The 22,106-nt window shown below is 45.1% G+C and overlaps 1 protein-coding gene across 5 annotated transcripts in view; it reads left to right on the forward strand.

Moving 5' to 3' along the window:
* Positions 1–22,106, forward strand: part of GNE (glucosamine (UDP-N-acetyl)-2-epimerase/N-acetylmannosamine kinase) — a 230,403-nt gene that overhangs the window by 89,458 nt on the left and 118,839 nt on the right. The window contains exon 1 of one of the 5 annotated variants that reach the window (XM_085641103.1): positions 4,254–4,396. The exons of 3 other annotated variants lie outside the window; for them this stretch is intronic. The gene's annotated coding sequence lies outside the window, so the exon portion shown is untranslated. Of the gene's footprint in view, positions 1–4,253; positions 4,397–22,106 lie in introns of those variants that run through there. One more of the 5 variants, XM_085641106.1, reaches the window with a different exon arrangement.

Genomic DNA, 22,106 nt, shown 5'->3' on the forward strand with positions numbered 1-22,106 from the left:
AACAGCGAACTTTTCGCACCAAGGGCCCTCCTGCTTCTGGTGCCTTGCGGCAGGGGTGCGATCCTCTAGGGGTTTTTGTTTCTCAAACTGATGCAAGTGCTGAGAATTTTTCGCCGTCGTCTTGTTTGGATTACGCTCGCGATAAAGTGTCACTCATAGGTGCATTCTCACGAATTACACTGACTTAGGGAACGGTCACACATAGCAGTCTAAACTTTGGCTGCTTTGTTCAATGTGTTTTTGAACCCAGATCATCTGTGTAGGTTTGGCTAATGCGGCTGTTGCATAGCACCCAATCTTTGCCCACTGGTCATACAGCAGTATAATTGTTCTATCTGCAGCAGTCTGTGGGGAATGTCTGAGAAGTTTTGCAGAAATGGTGAGGGGGGTCAGGTTCGGGAACTGGTCCCCGGGACATGGTTTGGGCCATTAATCACGTTGATGGTTTCTTATTTACGGGCACATTACAGCCTTGGGTACAGTAGCCACACGTACCTCTGCTTTACTGCTATATTTAATAACGCACAGACGGTAGGTGCATTATGTGGTGGGCAGTTGATAGGCGGGATGCATTAGTGTTAGAGCAAATGTTTGGTCTCACGTCCCCTTCCCTTCCACAGAGGTCCCAATTCTGTCTTAATGCCTTGCTCCAAGCTGAGTTCACTAATTTCAGAATTCATCAGGTCAGACTTCCACAGTTGACAAAGAGTAACTGAGCAGAACCTCAACCACTCTGCGCTGCAGGTCACGGTTCGTTGCTGAAGATAGATGATAGCTCTAGCTCACTGAAGGTACCACATATTGGTCCAGTGGCTACCGGGCTGACCACTGCCCATGATGTTTGTATTAATTGGGGGGTGGCTGAAGACCTCGAATAGTCGCACTTACACACAGGTACTTGGCAGCGTTGGCACTGGGAATAGGTGAAGGAAGCTGGAGTGGTTCTTGACGGGTGCCCTGGCCTGACAGTTAATTTTAAATTATGCACTGCCTAAAGTAAGTGTGGTGTGATACAGTGGAATTTATTTCCGTTGTCGTGTGCTGCACTGTTTGACCAATATTAGGCCATAGATGAGCATGTCCATTGAACAACAGTCCCACAGTGTCGAGGTCAGCACAGGATACGTCACGTGTTTGAGCAGCCACGACATGAGCCATGCTTCGCAGACGCCTCACACAAGCACACAATTTGATTAATTTGATTATAGGACCACTCAATGCAAATACAGTTAGGGGCACAGTCTGAGGGAGAGTTCTTTCCCATGATGGGGTTGACTTCTGGAGCCAGCGAGACAATTTGAACTATACCGGCAGTCAGCATCACAGGTCCCGCCGCCCTAACATGTTTCAGTAATGCGCATGGGTAGGTTGGACATGCGCCGTATCATTGACGGATTTCGCTCCCACTGTAGTGTCATTTATAGTCTTGGAATGTCACCCACAGGGGCGCGGTCATTATGAAAATGTCATACATAGCAATATGAAACCTTGGCAGCTAGGGATGTAGGCGGCGGGCCCTCGTTTGGCCACTAAGTGTGCAAAGACTTACTTACGATGGTGCAAGGGGCCCTCAGCAGTAGAGTTAGTTGAGTGTCATCACACCCCGATATAACGTCAGTGATAAAACGCAGGTTGTGGCCACACACGACCAGGCACTCTAGGGCAGCTGGGGCGGGAGTGTGCCAGTGCCAGGAGGGTGCGGGTTGCCTGGTTAGGGCGGCTGGTTTGGAGGGAACACTAATACAGAGCACATTTTGCATTCATAGAAGGCTGAATTGATACGTTTATGGCATGGTGCCAGTTGCTTTAGTTATGCGCATGTTTCTGGGCCGCGTCAGGAACATTCAGAATGCAATGCTGGTGGTTAGCCTGTTTCATGCTGTTCAGAAGTGTTTTAGCTCAAGCTTGGCCAAACATGGGTCATAGGCCGGTGGTCTGCGCTGGGGTTCATGTTAACAATCAGGTGAAGCGCAAGAACGGGGGCATATGGTCCATATGATCAAGGGAAACCCCGGGGTAACACTATGATAGCCCTATTTAGCAGGAGACTAATTGGCTTTCCCGGTATCCAAAATAGAGAAGAAGTTTACACGTTGGTTCTCCGCTGTGGGCACCCTGTCCTGTCTCTCCCTGGTATACTAGCAGAATTTTGGGAGGGCAAGGGTTTACAGTTGGTGGTGACTGATGGAATATGATGGGCGTACGCCAGCTGAGTGGAAGAGGAAGTAAGGGCGCCTGCAACGCTTACCTCCTCCCGCATTGGCACGGCCAGGCAGGAGTGTCTTGTCAAAGGGATTGTTCTTTAGCCAGGCAAAGGCAACTTTGGACCATCGCCTATTCAAGGTTTAAGGTCATTTCAGTCAATTCCACGGGGGATTTTAGAATGGTTGGGGGAACCTGTCCTGATGGTACATGCTGGCCGTCGGCCCGGTTGGGCGGAGACTTGTTTTGGCTGGACCTGGGAGAAGTCCTAGTTAGGCATGGATCTTTTCCTACTGGCCCTAGGGGAAGCGTTGGCTGCAGCGGGTTGTAGGGAAATAGGTCTACCTTGGTGGGGGGCCATGGTAGTGACGGTGGCCACTCCCAAGGCTGTGGAGGAGTTACAGGGCGATCCAGGGTCTGCACATACCAAGGGGTATAGCATGCAGCAGCACCGTGTGGTGCTAAGCCAGGATACCCAGGGATCTTTTAGCGTGTCCACTGGAAGACCTACGGCGCCCCGCTAACCGACAGGCGGTTGTGGGTCTGAGCAACCGGGGGCTGCCATGTATGCTCCGCCCACCCATCACGGGGGGGCGTGGTGAAGCATGTGGACTGGAGGTCCACGGATGGGAGGGGGGGGACCCTCCCAACATTTGGTGGTCACCAATTGGCGTTGCCATGGTGACTCTAGGCTTATCAGACGGGCAGGCGGCATGGGGCTGGCCTGCCCTGGGATCGCCCGTAAGATAACCCACCGTGTTTGCATATTTATTATGCTAATAAACCTGCAGCAATATTTCTCCACTTACATTCAGTGTCATGTGTTTTATTATGATTATGTACTGATGTGTGTTATGATAACGGTTGCCGATATTGGCACTATGTAAGGCTGCCCGGGGTGGGGGTTGCGCAGCGGCCCGCCCCCTTGAGGGCGGCCGCCTTAGTGCCACAGGAAGGCACAGGGGTGGGAGGTCGTGTCCCTGGGCTTGACCTAGGGAGACCCCAGTCAGGTAGCTGCTTCCGGCGGGGAGGAGCCAAGGGGGGGGGTACATATTCGGTCCCCGCCCCCTCCTCGCCCTCTTGTCCGCTCGCTTGCCTTGCCCGCCCATCCGCTTACCCGGCATCAGGAGGGACAAGAAGGGGGGGGAAGGTTTTTCTAACAACTTTCACTTTTGTGTTGCAGGAGGAGTTACAGGGCGATCCAGGGTCTGCACATACCAAGGGGTATAGCATGCAGCAGCACCGTGTGGTGCTAAGCCAGGATACCCAGGGATCTTTTAGCGTGTCCACTGGAAGACCTACGGCGCCCCGCTAACCGACAGGCGGTTGTGGGTCTGAGCAACCGGGGGCTGCCATGTATGCTCCGCCCACCCATCACGGGGGGGCGTGGTGAAGCATGTGGACTGGAGGTCCACGGATGGGAGGGGGGGGACCCTCCCAACATTTGGTGGTCACCAATTGGCGTTGCCATGGTGACTCTAGGCTTATCAGACGGGCAGGCGGCATGGGGCTGGCCTGCCCTGGGATCGCCCGTAAGATAACCCACCGTGTTTGCATATTTATTATGCTAATAAACCTGCAGCAATATTTCTCCACTTACATTCAGTGTCAGGTGTTTTATTATGATTATGTACTGATGTGTGTTATGATAACGGTTGCCGATATTGGCACTATGTAATATCCCAAGCCAGGTCTGCTATGCAGTCCATTTTGAGTCTTTTAAAACCATCCCACATTTTACAGAAGACGTGCAAATACTTTATATAATGTGCATTGTTCGTCCATTAAAAAAAAGCCAGAACTGCCACTGAAGATATGGGGTAGAAAGATTTCTTTGTCGCCCATTCAGTGCCTTACACGCCTTAGACACACTCCAGCAATGGCAGTGGCACAGTCAAGGGCTGTGCCCGCAACCGCAAGTCTGTGTGGGTACGGCTGGGTCAGCGGCACATGCGGACTCCACAACCAATCAGCACTTGGGAATTTTGTATGGCGTACTACGATTGGTTAACATGCTGCCAATGCTCCAATCCCAGGTTACCTTACACGTCAGACTTTATCGCCCGTTCCCAGACGTCTCGGAGCATATGATGGGCTTGGTCCCGTTAGAGTCTCGGAAGGACTGAATTTTCACCGACACTCGTAAAACAAGCAACAGACAGCGCGCTTAAGGTTGAGTTCACGGGCTGATCTTGTAAGTACCTAGCTGAACAGTCGGTCACCTCATTTCACAGCCTTTGGAATTAATTGTTGTGGTCAGACTGGCGGTTTGAAGGTGCATCGCTAACATTTCTGTACACTATGGCAGTGGAAGAAATCGAGGGACCAGTAAAAGGGTTACCAATAAGAGAAATCATAGCTATTCTCTATAATGTTGATGTCAGCTGGGAATAACTTTCAGAGCTTGTTTTGTTTATTTGCAGTGTGTTACTTGTAATTTTGCTTTTATGTCTTGAATTCTGTATTGAAAATGTCAGCTTTCATTTAAATAAGAGGCTTGTCAGTTCGTCCTGCGAAGTGACGAGACCTGGGGCGGCTAGTGCCAATGGATCAGCGTACGGGGCTAACCGGAGGATTGGGTCAGTGGGCGGAGTCAGAGGTGTGGCTAGACAGAGCCAAACATTCACATTTTTAGTTTTTGTTTGGCATTCCACTGACCAGTTACGTTATTTCATTCAACCAATGGATACAAATGTTTAAGGTTTAATATGAATTATGAACATTAAAATACATTCACAAAATCGGATATGTCCCAAATACACTTAAAAGTGGAATCACAAGCCATTTGTCTTCGAGCCGTGCAGTTTCTGTCATCAGCACTCCTTCCCTTTTCCACAAAAGCAGTTCAAACAGCAATGACATAATCTCCTAGTTTGCAAATGTTTTCCACATAATTTTGACTCTGCCATATTTGCCACATAATACATCATATGCTGCATAATCTGACGATTTTAACAAAAAAATTGTTTGTATCTCAAATGAATCAAAAGTTGCAAAAAAATGTGAATTGTGTTGCTGTTAAGTGGAGGGCCCTTTGCAAAGGTTGACTGGTCACCTTTCTGACAGCTGCATTTGCATATTACACTTGTACTAATGAGGCAAAATCGTTGCAGAGACTGTTAGTATGTGTAAAAATGTCGAAATATGAAAGTATCAGAAAAGCTATTGCATTACGCTGCCACCTTTTTTGCTGCATAATTTAGGGGCATATGTATGAAGCTCATTTCCCGTTCGCAAACAAGCCGATTCTCAGAATCGGCCCGTTTGCGAACGGGAAAAAGCCTTTTGGGATGTATCATCCCAAAAGGCCCACGCAAAATAGGGAATCACAAAATTTGCATCCACCCACAAAGTAGTTCCCTTCAGTGCCAGACACTACTATGTGAATCTATTTCTTTTGATACTAAAAATACTTTTGTTTTTTTTTCACATTTTGGTAAGGACTCAGCAACAGTGTTTTAAAGAACAAAATGATGGCTAAGATCAAGTTTCGACAAATAACAAGCATTTGCAATGCAATAGGTCTCTAGTTTTTATTTTTTTTTAGAGTTAGAGCTATTGGCGTTGTAATGGAAAGTTTTTTTTTTACTTGTGTGTTTTGGAGTGGATGTATGTGATGGAAGCGTGTTAATGGTTGGATCTGGTGTATGGGTCATGTCAGCCGCTATATGCGCCAGTGCAGCCATCAGATGTTCGAAACTTTGCTTTATTTAATTAGTTATAGAATTGGGTTGGAATAGCACAATGTTTTAATCTGAAGAGGCCGTTAAACGCGGCAATGATGAACAGAACTGTAATCTATACAAATGGGGCAATGTAGAAAAACATGACCAGAAGAATGCAACCTGAAAAGACCATGGGCTTAAAAGGGTCCCAGATGAGAAGAAAGCAGATGGTAATGGATTAGAGGCAGGGGTATATAGAGAAGGTGTTCAGGATGGTGCGATGACAGTGGTAGAAAAAAGCCTGATGTGGCTGAGAGAGCCAGGGGTTAATAAAAGCCCAAAATGGGTGCAAATGACATTCCGCTCATGAACAAAAACACAGAGGGAGGGATGGATTTGTGTCAATTGAAGAGACAGCAGTGTATCTAGTGGCAAACTGCTGTGCATATAAAGGGAGGGACATTAGGGGAGATTGTACGCAGATAAATAGGTGGTATGGTATCAGAGTGGAAAAGGTGAGTGAGAAATAAGGGCAGATCAGTGGAAGAGTGGCTTAGCGCAGCCTTTACAGAGGGAGGGAGCGTAGAGGTCTGGGGAGCTTAGAGGCAGGGCGGTTGAGAGGAAAGGCATGCTTGAAGAGCGTGCAAACGCAGGCAGTAAGCAGTGACCTCAGAGGGATGTTGATGACCGGCATGCACTGTTGTGGGAGGGGTGAGGTGGTGTGGGGAAGTGCAGCATGTGTCGTAAAATGAAGGGGTCACAAGGGTTTCATCGCAGGAACATGAGCAGAGGCAGGTCTTCCTAAAAAAAGAGTGTACTTGAAGAATGAGAAATAACTTGAAGCGTAAAAGCACATGTAATGGGGCAGTCCTCATGGGCAGGATACGAAAGTCAAGAAGGAGGACTACCAAGCATAGTGACTAATCACAAGCGGCCATTTACAAACAACAGTATGAGGAAGCCAATCAAAAATATGGGCGGTGCTTAAAGCCCATATCCAGGAACAGCATGCCTCACAGAGCAGCGCATGCGCTGCCCATGCTCAACCTAAAAAACAGCTACGGTTATTAGAACCCTCATGGGACACACCCATCTATTTGAAATATCCTTCATTCAGAAGAGCATCTGCATGAATAAGGTTACTTGAAAGTAAATTACAAACCACAGATACAAAAACAGCAGTATAGATAGGGTTTTTTGTCTTACAGCAGGTAACAATCAGGTAAGAGTAAGCTAAAAAGAGGGCAAGGCAGCAAGAAAACTGGTAAAGCTGCAACTCCTCAGGGGTGGGTTGCATCCAGGTAGTTATCCTGTGATCAAGTGCTGTTCGAAAACCTGCTACCTGAGGCAGTAGATATGGGATGGAACCCGACACATCTGGACAAGCTAGAGGTAGTTTTTGGTGGAAAGTGCGTAAACACACTTAAACAGCCTGCCTCAAGCATTGCACATGATGTGCAATTCTTAAATGTTATTGACTATTCTTATCTACTGGGAACTCTGAAACCCCTTGCTGTGTAAGGCTGAAAGGCATCAATGAGCTTTGCAAACAAGCCAGAAATTAAACTACGTTTATAAATGGTCATGCTGCACCATAACAGGCATTTCTGCAGCACACCAATATACAACCAAAGTTAACAAACCAAGTACAAATCAAAAACCGCAACGAATTATAAATGAAAATGTTCTTACCGTGACAATATTAAGCGATGCATAAGGAGGAGGGTTTTTTTGGGCGGTCAATAATTACTTGCAGATCTGAGGCATATTGTAGCTTTAGGAACCAGATATCCGCGTGGTTAGCTTTGCCACTAGATGAAGGGCATTCTAAAGAAAATGTTTAAGGACAATACTTATGAACAGAAGTTTCTGCACGTTAGGCCACGGTTCATTGGTAAACCCAAGATAGTGAGCATACCCAAAAGAAAAGCTTAAGAGTATCTTAAATATGGTCCTCCGAATTATACCTCTAATGCCATATCTAAACAAGCATTGGCATAGCCAATAGGTCTCGCCTTTGGGACCTTATAAGTGTTTACCCATGCAACAGTTGCATAACTAAATACTTATAAGATCCCAAAAGCGAGACCTATTGGCTATGCCAAGCGGCCGTGCGGCCGCGAAAATGATCGCGATCAAATATCAAAGCGGCCGCGAAAGTGAAAGTAATCGCAGTCAAGCGCGGCGCGCGCGCCCGCGCTCATGCACTGTAGCTCTAGGCTGGCCTGGTAGCACTTTTTGGAGCCCTCTCAAAAAGTCTCCCCAGACCAGCACATGCGCTGGGTCAGACGAGACCTAAAAACTTACATTTCAACAGTCTGCCATATAACAAATCAACACAAAGTCTATAGCAAGCATTGGCATAGCCAATAGGTCTCGTTTTTGGGACCTTATAAGTATTTAGTTATGCAGCACAATATCCTTGGTGCAACAACATTAACTGTTGCATGGTTAAACACTTATAAGGCCCCAAAGGCGAGACCTATTGGCTATGCCAATGCTTTTTTTTTTTTTAAAGGACAAGCAGTGCTATCAGGCTCCGGCTGCCACTTAGAGAGAGAGAGAGGTGTGGAGAGAGAGAGAGGTGTGGAGAGAGAGGTGTGGAGAGAGAGAGAGAGAGAGAGAGAGGTGTGGAGAGAGAGAGAGAGAGAGGTGTGGATAGAGAGAGAGAGGTGTGGATAGAGAGAGAGAGGTGTGGATAGAGAGAGAGAGAGAGGTGTGGATAGAGAGAGAGAGGTGTGGATAGAGAGAGAGAGAGGTGTGGATAGAGAGAGAGAGAGGTGTGGATAGAGAGAGAGAGAGGTGTGGATAGAGAGAGAGGTGTGGATAGAGAGAGAGGTGTGGATAGAGAGAGAGGTGTGGATAGAGAGAGAGGTGTGGATAGAGAGAGAGGTGTGTAGAGAGGTAGAGATAGATATAGAGGTAGAGAGAGGTGGTAGAGAGAGAGGTAGAGAGAGATAGAGAGAGAGATAGAGTGGTAGCGAGAGAGAGAGGTAGAGCGGTAGAGAGAGAGAGGTAGAGCGGTAGAGAGGTTGAGGAAGAGAGGTAGAGGTAGAGAGAGTGGTATCTCTGCCAAAATGCATTTACTGAAGTTCCGGTGACATTTCAGAAACAAAATGACGGTAAGATCCGTTTTAAGCTTTTATTGTTTTGTCGGGAGTGGGTTTTACTCTTACAGATCACGTTCCCAAGCAAGGCAATTAGTCTAAGTAGATTTACGCATTTGTTGTCATCCACCCCATGCAGGATGACCAATTCTTTCACTAACCAAATTCCCGTTTTATGACAAGGACGATGACCAGCGCTAATGTTTCCCACATGCTGCCAGGTTTTATTCTGTCAATGAAAAGTCTTTTAAGGTACTGTAGTTTATCGGCAGATCGCGCTTAGCTGCGCCATAATTGTTTTTGAATGCGCAACTACGGCGGAACATATGAAAAGTGGTTCTTCTGAGTAAGGTAACACCAAAGGCTTTGAGAGGCCTTGTGGTGCACTGAGCGGTTAACCCTTCTTAGCCTTAATTAGGGGCCTTTGCTGCGATTCCACAGCTGCAGAAGAACAGTAAATAGCTACTGCTCGCTGCCTTATTGCCAAAATGCATATCCTGATTGCAGCGTGCAAAGCAGAGAATGTTCCAGAAATGATTCCGTGCACAGCCATCGTGCTTTGATGTAATAACAATTCCATTACGTCTTTTTGAAGGCTTGATTGTGCGGTGCTCTTTCAAGTTGTGAAGATGAATTATTAAAAAGAAAAGACTGGCACACTCTTGAGATTGCTCTGTAGTATTTTAAACAAGACCTCAGAGAGAGAAAAGGGGGCACAAATGTAACTGTCGCTCAATGGTAATGGAAACATTTTTTTTTTTGCTGTTCATCGATGTGCATACACAAAGCGAGGGCATGTTAAATACTAGTGTTGCCCATGCCATCATAGGCCTGCGACATCTGTGTAAACGTGAGGGTCATAAGTTCAAAGTCTGGCAGCACTGAGGTAGCCTTTCATCCCTTTGAAGACGTTAAGATCTGTATTCGTGCAAACAGGGCACTGTATAATCAAGCAGCCGAGCAATTTGATGACTTCAGACACAAGACACTCGGAAAGAAGACTGGGAATGCAGATGAAGTGTGAGCCGCCTGTGGATTGATTTTAGTGATAGGATTGTCCTCGTGACCGGGTCGTGCAAGTGATATCAAGTTACAAAAGGCCACCGTATCAAAGGGGGGAGTGGGGAGTGCACGCGCGCACACAGGAGACAGCTCTTTTAGCTGGGCGGGCTTGAGGCTTGAAGAAGTAAGCAAGTGGGAGGGGAGGGGGAATGCACACGCGCGCTAAGCAGCAAAAGGAAATGCAAAAGGGGGGGTCAGAGGAAACGACGAAATAGAATTAGTTGTGGAATAACGTGTGAGGATAACAGACGATTGGCCCAAAAAGGGACTAAACGATGGACAAGATAGGAAAACAAAAGATGGGAGGCTGGTAAGAGAGAAACGAGCCCAAGTCCGAGAGTGGTGCGAGCAGCAAAAGGAAATACAAAAAAAAAAGCACGCGAGTGGTGTGCGCCCTGCAGCGGCAAAAATTAAAGTGATCGCGCTCCAGATGGCACCTCGGGCGCTGAAAGCTGGCGTGTGCACGCGCGCGTAACCGCAAGCGCTAGGCCAGCAAAAGCGTGTGGTAGCACTTTTAAAAGCCCACTTACTAAATGTCTCACAGAGCAGCGCGTGCGCTGTCTCAGGCAAGACCTAAAAACGAGAGTGCAGACGTTCCTAGAACAGTGTGTGAAATGAGTAACCCTGGACTCATTAGACCACAAGTATAATTCAAGCCAACCTGCATTTTTGTAAAAATTGTAGTCAAGACAACAACTTGCAGTGTTTTTCCACCCAGAAGTAATGTTAAACAAGAACACTGCTCTCTAACAGTAAAAAAGTGCACATTTAAGTCATGCTCATCATGTAAATTTAAGCCCAGATATGATGGTAAAACTATAAACAGCTGTAAGATGTAACACGGTTGAAGACCAGCTACAATAACACTAATCGAACAAACTGTTTTTAAGGAAAACCAGTGTGTGAAGACCTCCCTGTAGTATGTAGCAAGTCATTAAATGCCCATGGCAAAGCTCCTCCAAGCATCACAGCAATGTGCTCTAGATACTACAATTCTGGTCTGCACTGGAAGAGTACCAAATACATCTTTCATGTGCGCAGCAGTGTGGAAAAGACCTAGTGCGGTACAAATACTATCTGCAGTATAGTGATATTGAACATTCCATGGAAAGCCAACATATCAGTTGCACAATAGAATATTTTTGTTGCGAGTATGCACTACAGAGGTACTAATTGAACAAGGACCCTGCTCAGCAGCATCAGTTAACAAGCGACAGCCTTCTCAGCTGTAACAGGATGAAAGCTTTCACACTTTAACCACTTGTCATAACATGCACCTCTGTCACCATAGCCAAGTAGTAGGCACTGCTATAGGATGAGATCCATTTTCACTGAAACACTGCACTCTGTCATTCAGTGGTGCAAATACTTTACTTAGGGAGGGCAGAGCTGCTGACTTGGGAGGTAGGGATACGGGTTTGTGTCTCGGCGTCACGCAACATCCTGTGATTATGGGCAAATCACTTAATCTTAATCCCAAAATGGGTCCAAATGAGATTCCGCTCGTGAACAAAAACACAGTGGAAAGGATTTGTGTCAGTTGAAGAGGAGGTGCATCTAGTGGTAAACTGCTACGCATGCAAAGGGAGGAGGGGAGAGGCGTATTCACTTAGATAAATTGGTGGTATACATGGAAAAGGCAAGGGGAAAAATGAGGGCCAGAGATCAGTGGAAGAGAGGCCGAGTGCAGCCTTTACAGCGGGAGAGCGTATAGAGGTCAGGTGAGTTTAGAGGCAGGGAGGTGGAGAGGAAAGGCAGGCTAGAAGAGGGAGCAAACTCAAGCAAGAAGCAGCGACCTAGGAAGGGTGTTGGGGACGGGCATGCACTGTCGTCAGAGGGGTTCGGTGGTGTGGGGATGGGCATGTGGAGATTAGGAGCGGCACAACGGGCAGTGAAAAATGAAGTGGCCCCAAAGGTTTCATGGCAGGAACATGAGCAGAGGCAGGCCAACCTAAAAAATAGTTTGCATGAAGATTGAGAAATAACAAGAAGCATAAAAGGACATGTAACGGGGGCAGTCCTCATGAAAGGATACGAAAGTCCAAATGGAGTGACTACTAAGCCTATTGACTAATCATAAGCGACCTTTTACAAACAACAATAAAAGGAAGCCAATTGAAAATATGGGCAGTGCGTAAAGCCCATTTGCAGGAACAGCATGCCTCACGGAGCAGCATGCGCTGCCCAGGCTCGACCTAAAAACACTGGAAGGCAGTGCCAGACCAGTAAGCCTTAGCACTGCTTGTTACAAAGTGCAGGGATGAGCGAGGGATGTCCTCCTCCCCCACTCACACCATTGGTTTATATAAGCACTTCATACGGATATGCAATGATATATTTTCTGTGTAATCAACATTTGCCTTGAAACAATAGTCTTTGATGTTTGAAGCTGTTGTTCTACTGCCTTATATCATGGGAGGCTTCATGCGAAACATATCCTCTGTACTGCTGCTTTCAATGGATAGTTTGCTGATTGAGAAATACTGGTCCAGCATTATTTAATGGATGGCTTGGCAGCCTATTGCTATGAATGTGAAGGCCATATAAAAATTGGTTCCCAAAGAATGGGAAACAAAATGAATTGAGCTTGTACAGTTTTACTTGTATATCTGCGATCAGATTTACACCGTTGCTGCTTTTTTCCCCATAGATGGACTTCATGTATCTTTTAAGTGATATTGGTTATTGTTAGAAATTGGGTTTCTGATTGACAGGGGTATGCACCCTTTCTTCACAGGAACCACAATCCGAGTAAGGGTAAGTCAGATACCCTAACTTAACCTACACTCATCCTCTGGTAGCTTGGCAAAGAGCAGGCAGGCTTAACTTAAGAGGCAATGTTTAAAGTATTTGTGCAACACTTTCAACAGTTACACAGTGAAAACACCACAAAAAGGCACCCGTTTAGAAAAATAGGTTATATTTGTATGAAGAAAAAGCTCCGTCTATGATGTGATGTCTGTGGTCTGTGCAGCAGTGGCGATGTGTCGGCGTTGAGGGAGATGTGCCGGTTCCGATCGGTGTAACGTCATTGATGCATGGATTTTTAGCAGCTGTAGCAATTTATACCCACTTCCATGGGTCCAGGGCTAGATTGGCTCCCCTTGCTAGGGCAAGACTTGCAACAAGCAAAGTCCAGGTGCTGTTGCAGGTGGATGAGAAGTCTTTGATGTTTATGAGTCTTAGAATGGGGGGCAAGCCAGCATGCCCTTGGAGTCACTCTGGGATCCTGTGAGATGGGTCCAATCCTTCCTCAGCAGGACAGAGGGTAGAAGGCAGTAGGAAAGCACAGAAGAAAAGCAGTTCTTCCAGAGCAGCAGTCCAGCAGAGTGGCAGTCCTTGTAGCAGCACAGCTCCTGGCAGAGTTTCTTCACAGGTCCAATAATGTTCGATCTGGTGGGGGTCTGATACCCAGTCCTTGTACCCAGTTGTGCCTTTGAAGTGGAGGTGGTTTCAAAAAGGGGCTTTGGAGTGCACTGAGGTCCTCTCTCCCAGCTCTGGCTCCAGAATCACACCAAGGAGTATGCAGCCCTTTGTGTGGGGGCAGGACTCGGCCTATTCATGTGTAAGTGTCAGCTCTTCCCTCCTATCCTTCCCAGGATGACCCATCAGGATGGCAACTCAGTCACACCTAAGCTTTCTTTGTGTGTTGCTGTCTAGAGGGAATGCACAAAGTCCAGCCGGCACCCACTTCTGACGTGTATTGGAATCGGGATGCTGGCACACAGGGCTAAGAGCAGAAAAATGGCATCTTTTTAAAAGTGCTAAAAGAACAGATGATGGGCGAAATGCTGAACAAATCAAACATTCACCCTAGTTGCAGATCTGGGTTAAATCTGTCGTTATTTTGCTTGCCATGCTTTCCGGTTTGCACCTAGCCACATGTAAATCAGTCTTGACCCTGCTCCCCAAAAGAACAGTCCAGCCCGACTGCCAGGCCAGGCAGAAACAAACATCCTGGGACCTGCTTCAGGGTATCACCCCTCATCAGCCAGGGTAGCTTGAAATTGGCGCATAACGAGAACAAGGCCCATGTCTGGGCATACCCTACCCACTTAGGGCAACAAATGCAAAAAGAACAGAAGATGGACGGAATGCTGAACAAATGGATTCAACCTAGATCTCTTGACTGGGGGTGAGTGGTTGAAAAGTTTCAGCGCTCAGTCCATCGTTTTGTTGTGTTTGCTATGTTTGTCCTAAGTGGCCAAGTGTATGCCCAGACATGGATCTCTTGCTTGCTGTGCCAGTGAATTCAAGCTAGCCTGGCTGATGAGGGACAGTACTCCGAAACAGTCCCAGGATGCTTGTTTCCGGTCCAGGGAGGACCTGGCCTGGCAGTTCGGGCTGGATTGTTCTCATGAGGAGCAGGTTTAAGACCTATTTGTACATAGCTGGGTCCAAACTGGGGTTGCATAGTGAGCAAATGCACAATGGATTCAACCTAGATCTCTTGACTGGGGGTGAGTGGTTGAAAAGGTTCAGCACTCTGTCCATCATCTTGTTGTGTTTGCTGTCTTTCTTAAAGTGGCATTTTTAAAAGGGTAAAGCTAAATTCAACTTTACTAGTGAAGAGTGATATGAAACATGACATATCAGCGTCTTAATCAGGAATTACAGCAAATAAGCGTAATAAGGAATTCTCAGTGTTGACCTTTAAGCGGGGTAGGCTTTACAATAGTGAAAAATGAATTTTGGTGTTTTTTGTTTCACTACCAGGACATCCAAAACTTAGAAGTCAATGACCTACCTTTTGATTACTCAGCACCCTGCCCTTTGGGCTACCTAGGGTCTACCTTAGGGATGACATATTTGTATTAAAAGTAGTGTTTAAGGCTTGGCAAGGGGTTTTAAATGCCAAGTCGACATGGCAGTATAAACTGCACACATAGTCTCTGCAGTGGCAGGCCTGAGACATGTTTAAAGTGCTAATTGTGTGGGTGGCCCAATCAGTGCTTCAGGCCACTAGTAGCATTTAATTTACAGGCCCTGGGCACAGAAGGTGTACTCTACTGGGGACTAATATGTAATGGATTAGTCAATCAAACAATGTATTAGAGAGAGTACATGCACTTTAGCCCTGGTTAGCAGTGATAAAGTGCCCAGAGTCCTAAAGCCAACAAAAACAAGTGCTAAAGCCAACAAACAAAAGAGGTCTGAAAAAGTGAAGAGAGGAAAAAAGTTTGGGATGACCCTTCAGAGATGGCCATTTTTCAGCAGTTATGCAGAAGATATTCTTTATTAGACCAAACACAAGTGGCTATTAAGAGCATTAAATAATGTTATACATATCTCTTGTGGTCAATTTATCAAAGACTCGGGTACTGTGTTTTTGCAGAGCTGACAAGACAAAAGGGTGGTTTATCAGTGGAGTTACTTTGAAGAGAGTTGCCTACTATAAATATCTGTCAATTGTAATTATTGATAGGTTGGCCTGTGGGGCAAATAATGCGAGGCAAAAAACAATGCCACGGTCAATCAAAATGCTTTTATCTTTTTGGGCACCAGAGATTGAGCCTTTCAGTAATGCCTCTGTTGGTAATTTATTCATTGAAAATGGTGCCCTTCTCACGTGTGATTGTTGTAGGCACTTTGTTGATATGCTGTAAGCATCCTGCTTAAAACCGTTCATTGAGCTTCCTAGTGGGATGCCAATAATGGCAATTTAGTTGGAGTTTTACCTTTGTTCCGCATTATATTTAGCTTTGCTTTCTGTGCTGATGTGGCATCTTAAAACATCAAGAGCAGAGAAAGATACCCTATTGTATCTTACTTATATGGAATGGATGCTACAGATTGATTTGAAAGTAAACACTTCTGTGTCTTTCTGCACTAGTTCGGTAGTTTACACCTAATTGTGAGTCAACTATTACTGCACAGGCAACAAGCATAATCTATTTTTAAAAAGTGATTAAGCAAATTTGTGAAAATTAACCTTAGAAGAAATACTAATTGCAGTTTGGCAGAATTGTATATGTGCCAATGATAGCTTATCTTTCATCATCTAATCAATGTCTGAGGTTTCTCCTTGCTCAAGGACCAATTGTAGGGCAGACATCCTGCCTGGTGAGAGAGATTTCAGATTGTGGGGCATATGTATCAAAAAAGAGTTTTGCGATTCTCAAATTTCGATTTTTAGAGAATCGCAATTTGAGAATCGCAAAATGCAATGTATGTAGGATTTGCCACAAAGTTTGCGAATCCTACATATTCCTTATTTGCGAATCGCAAATTGAGATTCGCAAATAAGGAATACCTTCCCTTTCATTCCTATGGGCTAGGAGGCCTATAGCAATGAATGGGAAGACATTCTCAATTTGCGATTACCAATTAGAGAATCGAAAATTGAGAATGCAATTTCAATATTGCAAGGGTGCCAAAAGGACACCCTGTTGCACCCCTGAAATATGTATGTTTGCACATGTGGCGCACATACATGCCCTAAGGGCATGTATGTGCGCCACATGGCACTTTGAAAAATGCACAAAAGTGTATTTTTCAAAGAAATCGCATATTACCACCAACTTGAAGTTGGTGGTAATTTGCGATTACTTCAGGCCAAATCGCAATCTGTCTGTGCTTCCTACATTGCATTTAAGGAATCGCAATTTGCTATTCCTTAAATGCATTCGCAAAAAAGGGAATCACAAATTTTGCGATTCCTAATTTTGCAAGTGTTTTTTTCATACATTGCACACAGCTAAATTGCGATTGCAAACGCGTTTGCGATCGCAATTTAGCTTGATACATATGCCCCTTTGTACCTTATTTTTTTGTTTGTTTTCAAACCATAAATAAACTATTCATTAAAATTAAAAAGAATGCTGTGTCCCAGATATCCTGTGGTTAGTCTTGTGAGCGTTGAGTCACACGGTTGAAGTTTATTCCTTGTTAGAAGATGTTGGAGAGTCCTATTACAGCTAACAGCACATTGCAGATTTTTACTTTTGACATGTATTTATATTTTCAGTAGCCAGTATTTATTATCTTATTTTTCACAGTACTTACCATGGCAAAGTTCTCCAAAAAAAAAAATCTATAACTTCCTCAACCCTCTAGTCTAAAGGTTAATCTCCCACAAGCCAAAGATCGCTTGACCAATAAATAGTGAGTTTTTTGTCCATTAGGTCATATACACTTCTATGTATTTCATTACGTAAGGTGTGCAATGTAAAGTGACTCTATCTACTCTCGTCCTGTGCTATAAATATATCTGATGTTACCTTTTCTTCAGTGCATTTGAGTGCAGTGTCTTTATCGTTTCTAGATTTGCTGGTGATGTGCACTTTGTAAAGTTTTAACCCTTCGCTGTTCTCACTTCTTTATCCTCTGGGCTCATGTGCTACCTTGGTCACTCCCTGTTAGAGGAATGGGTGTGGTACACAATATTCCAGCTAAGTCTAAGTACAAGAGTAGACTCAATAGCCCTTCTCGAAAGGAGGTTATTGAGTATGGCTTGCATTTGTTTTTGTGTAATTTAACTTTAGGGGCGGTTATATGTAATTGAGATTGTAAAACAAGCTGCATCTTCAGTAACTGCATAAATAAGTTAATTCCAGTGAAGACGCACTCCTTGCATTCTTACACAGACACCGATGGTAACTGCCCTGGTCCAATTTCACATTTCAGTATTTCTTAGAATTTAACAATCGGAAATGTAATAGCATTCGTGAACAAGAATTTTCACTTCTGTTGAGAACACGGAGGCGAAGATTATGCAGACTATTCTTTACTTTTATTTTTCAGCAGCCATGACACAATGTAAATGAAAACAAATGTATTCATGTAAAAATCTACAAGACCAATGAAAACAAAGAAACTCCAAATCCCAGTAGTACAACATGCTATAGTCAATCAACATTAAGCAATCCATAGAAGTCCTAGTGTCCAATAAAAATCTCCCTCTTCAAGGTTGTAGAGTTATCCAAAACTTGAAGCCATCACAATTATTCCTGCTTTAGGTCTGAGTATTAATTTTTATGTTAAAGTACTACGTATCTTGAATAAAAAACAAATTAAGAACAATCTAGAACAGGCTGGGGAATATAGATTACACTAAGCACTTAAATTATCATAGATAACAGTTAAATGTAGCATTTAAAATACACATTTAAAATACGCTGGGATAATATTTAGTCATGGCCAGAATATAATTGAAAATTCTTGCTTGCAAATGCTATCAAATTTTCAATTCTATGTCCGGACTGGAGGCTTCAAATTATGCAATTTTATAGCTTATTAACTATCAAAAAAAAGGTTTACTTACTGTTTTAAAATCTATATAAAAGAATTACTTAAACACAGATTCCAATTAGATTAGCTATACAGATAATGTCTTGTAAACAATCACCTGCATTGAAGGATTTGGACGCTATTGCACCCCTAACAGAATGAGCACCAAAATGGATGTTTCAATACCTGCTTCAGATAAAATCTATTTAATTCATGTAGCTTAAGTAGGGAAGGAAACTGGAGCATAAGGTTGTGCTAAAGACATTAACAATTGGCCTCAGGAGAGTGGTTTGAATTCTGCAGTAACTGATTGATATGATTTTAAACAATAGACCCCAATTTTTGTAGGCAGTGGAAAAACATGATATATTATCTGTTTGGTAGCACATTTTCTCTAATTAAAAAGGAAACTACTTATGGGAAAAACATCTGCCTCCAAGATCAAGAGCTCTGATATCTAAAACAAGAGGCTAGACAAAGTAGAATAGATAGTTTGGCAGACTATTGTTTTCTATAAAGATGGGCCAAGTTTGAAAGAATTTTGAAACTAAAGAAATGTAGCGAATACCTCTTAAAGGGTTAGAAATGAGAAGGTGTTCACGAAAAGGGTGATTGACATTTGATTTCTGTATTCTGATTAGAAGAGCCACCCTCAAAATCATCGGAAAAAAATGGCAATAATAATTCAAATTCTTACAGTCCCAAAGGAAGGCATCTGTCGCCAGAGCTAACATATCAGGTCTCCAACTGTAGAAAATGGGAAGCTGAAAAGTCAGGTGAGAGGCAAAAAGGTCAATCTGACATGGACTCTCCATCTGAATTATCTTGGCGAATAAGGAAGAATTCAACTTCCACTCTGGAATCCTTGAGATGTTTTGAATTCCAGTCTAGTTAATTTTCCTGGCAAGAGGACCCGGTAGAACTGAGATGTTGTGCATGGGACAGTAATGCCAGAATTATTTGGCTATCTTGGTCAACAAATATGAAAAACAGTCTGAAGAACCCATGCATCTTTTGTTAATGTTTTTCATTTGTTTACAAAATTATCATTTCACCCTTCTGAACCTGGATGGAACGAAAATTGTTGACTCACCTGGAATGGAAGAGTGTGAAGAAATTCCAGTGAAGTTTCACATGGATTGCATCCTATGTATCATCAGCCTCTAGAAGAGAAGAATGGGATTGTTCTTTTGCTCTCAGACTGGAGCCTCTTCGGCATGGGTAACCTTCAAATGGGGGCCTGAAATGGCTAGCAAAGCGGCCCCTGCTTCTGCCAGCCCTAGTGAAAAGGTGAGGCTGAAAGACCTTTTTCAGGGCTGACTGGGCTCTGTCACAACAGGATCATCAAAAGTAAGCTATCCGCTGAAGGGCCTGCTTTAATAGTTTAGGTTACAGAATTTAATTTATAAGGTACTCACTGCTGCCCCAACATTTACTGTAAAAAAATAATTCTTGTCAATATTTATTTGGTATCTGATAATGTAAATATATTTTTAAGCCATTAATCTTAATGGGTGTCTATTATTCTGTCAATCCTGTATGCAATCAGGGCATCGGTTATGATAAAACTACTGGAAAAAGCCAAGGCAAAACAAAACTGATCATCGAGAAGTTAAAAGTGGGCATTTATGAAGAAAGGAGGTGGGCTCTGAGGCGTGGAGAAGTAGAGCGCATTACCCGATGACAATTAAGCACTATTAGAACATTGGCGTGTTGGGAGCTCCATTGAAGACAATAGAGTGCTCCAAGATTCTACGGGCCGGTTAAGGCCCGCAAAGCAACATTCCAATGTTGTCTTCAAAGGCCTCTCGGAGCCCGAGGGAATTTAATCCCCTCGAACACTGAGAGGCCTTTGTTTTATTTGTTGGAACATTCTGCCTTCTAGTGGCAGAATGTTCTAATAGCCTTATAGCCCTTCGTAACTGGTCTATACCGGCTATTAAAGTCCCGCTCCCTTGTTAAAGTCACTCGCCTTCGGCTCGGGCCTTTAACGCTGGAGCTGGACTTTAATAGCTGGTATAGCCCGCTACGGCAGGCTATAAGGCTATATTAAGTCAAAAGAGCACCGAACCAATGAAGTTAATTGACCCGATCGCCTCAACCAGCTGGAAAAAAACAGATCACTCTTGGGGAAATGTTATTCATGTATGAGTGAAATGATGTGATCGATCACTTGTGCTCACACATCTAAAGAGAAATCATTTTTCAAAATGGCATTGCCACGAGAGACCTTTTATAATATTTAGACGGTCAATGTGAGAGGCATATGTAAATATCTCTCCACGCATGAAAAAGAAAAAATAAATAACATTTGGCAAACAATCCGATTGCATACAGAGCATATGTCCCCATGTCTTAGTGGAAATACATTTGATACATCAGATACCATCTGTACATCCATTTCAAAGGAGATAAAGGCTTATTTGAATTGAATGTGGCATAGATAAACATAGCTACAAATGGGAAATGGTTCAACAAGGATGACATGGAAGAGGAAAACATAAAAGTAGTGCCTAAATTACACTGCAATCAGTCAAGCTGAAGCAATCAGTACTTGGTCCATGCCCCAGCCAAAAGAAGAGGCAGTAAAGCTAGAGGGTGCTGTCCATTTAGAAGACTGCAAACAAGAGTGACAATGTAACCAACTAATTTTAAGCAATGGACGGGCAGGGCCGTAAGCGCCTTGTTGTATACAATATCTCCTGACAGCGCATGCCCTGTTGCTGACAAGACCTAAAAAGCTAAGGGAGGGAGACATTAATAGTTGGGGTTCAATGAATGGTGCGCATAGGTGCTAAGCTCTCAAGTAAAATAGCTTGTGGCTGCATCAGTGCCCAGTTAGTAATCATTGTCCACTCACTCGACACAGTTACGCATTGGTAGTCGAGGATCTCCTTGAGTGCCTGGAAATTTCTTCCATATAACCCATTGTAATTTAACTGTGCTGGACATGGAGTGTCACCTCTACCCCTCATTTTTGAGCTCTCGGACACCTTCCGCTTATATGAAGATAGCGATGCAAGGGGGCGTGGCCTGGCGCCGATGTAGAGGGTCGAGGATTTCGGAGCTCGTCCGTGGCCTCCCTCCGTTGGCATTGATCCTGCGGATTAACGGGGGCCCCCAACCCCCATACTGAATGGGAATACCTGGTGACCCGGTGGGTGCTCCCTTGACAACGGGGGCCCGTCGGCGACTGAGAGCGGCTTCCTTCTTTCTCCCGCCGCGTGACTGGCTGCAGCACCCCAAGATGGCGATGGAGACCGGCTGGTGAGAGCGTTGTGACCTGTTGCTCTCTGGGGGCTGGTCTTCGGTCTGGGAGGTGTTGGGGGCCTTGACGCGGGCCCTGCTGTGGAAGCTGGTGGCTGCGGGGCTGGCCCAGAGGAGATCGGTGCGAGCGAGGCGCCGCGATTGGGCACTGTTGCCTGGCCCTAAGATGGCGGCCCGGTGATCGCCTGGAGAGACGGCCTACTTGACGCGGTGTCCGCTGTGAGGACGCTGCCGGGGGGCCGGTGGAGCGGACCTGATGCCTGCCTCCTGCTTCGACCTGATGTGCTGGTGGACCCCTTCCTATGTGGTGAGCACTGCGAACTGGCGGTGAAGAGGCCCGGCTGGCGGGGAGTGGATGCCCCCTCAGACAGCGGGCCCTGCTGCTGGAGGCAGAACTTGGCCGTGGGCCCACCGGGGCTGCTGGTTCTTAGGGTTTTGCTGTCCCCATAGAATGCCTCTACTCCTTGACCCCTGAGGAGCGTCGGACTGCTTAGGGATGCGTGTGGGGTCAGTGTGAGGGGGCTAGTGAGGATGGCGGGTGCTGGAGGAGTGGCCGTGTGCTTCGCGCCTACGG

Source organism: Triturus cristatus, chromosome 2_2, assembly GCF_964204655.1.
Source record: "Triturus cristatus chromosome 2_2, aTriCri1.1, whole genome shotgun sequence".
NCBI lineage: Eukaryota > Metazoa > Chordata > Amphibia > Caudata > Salamandridae > Triturus > Triturus cristatus.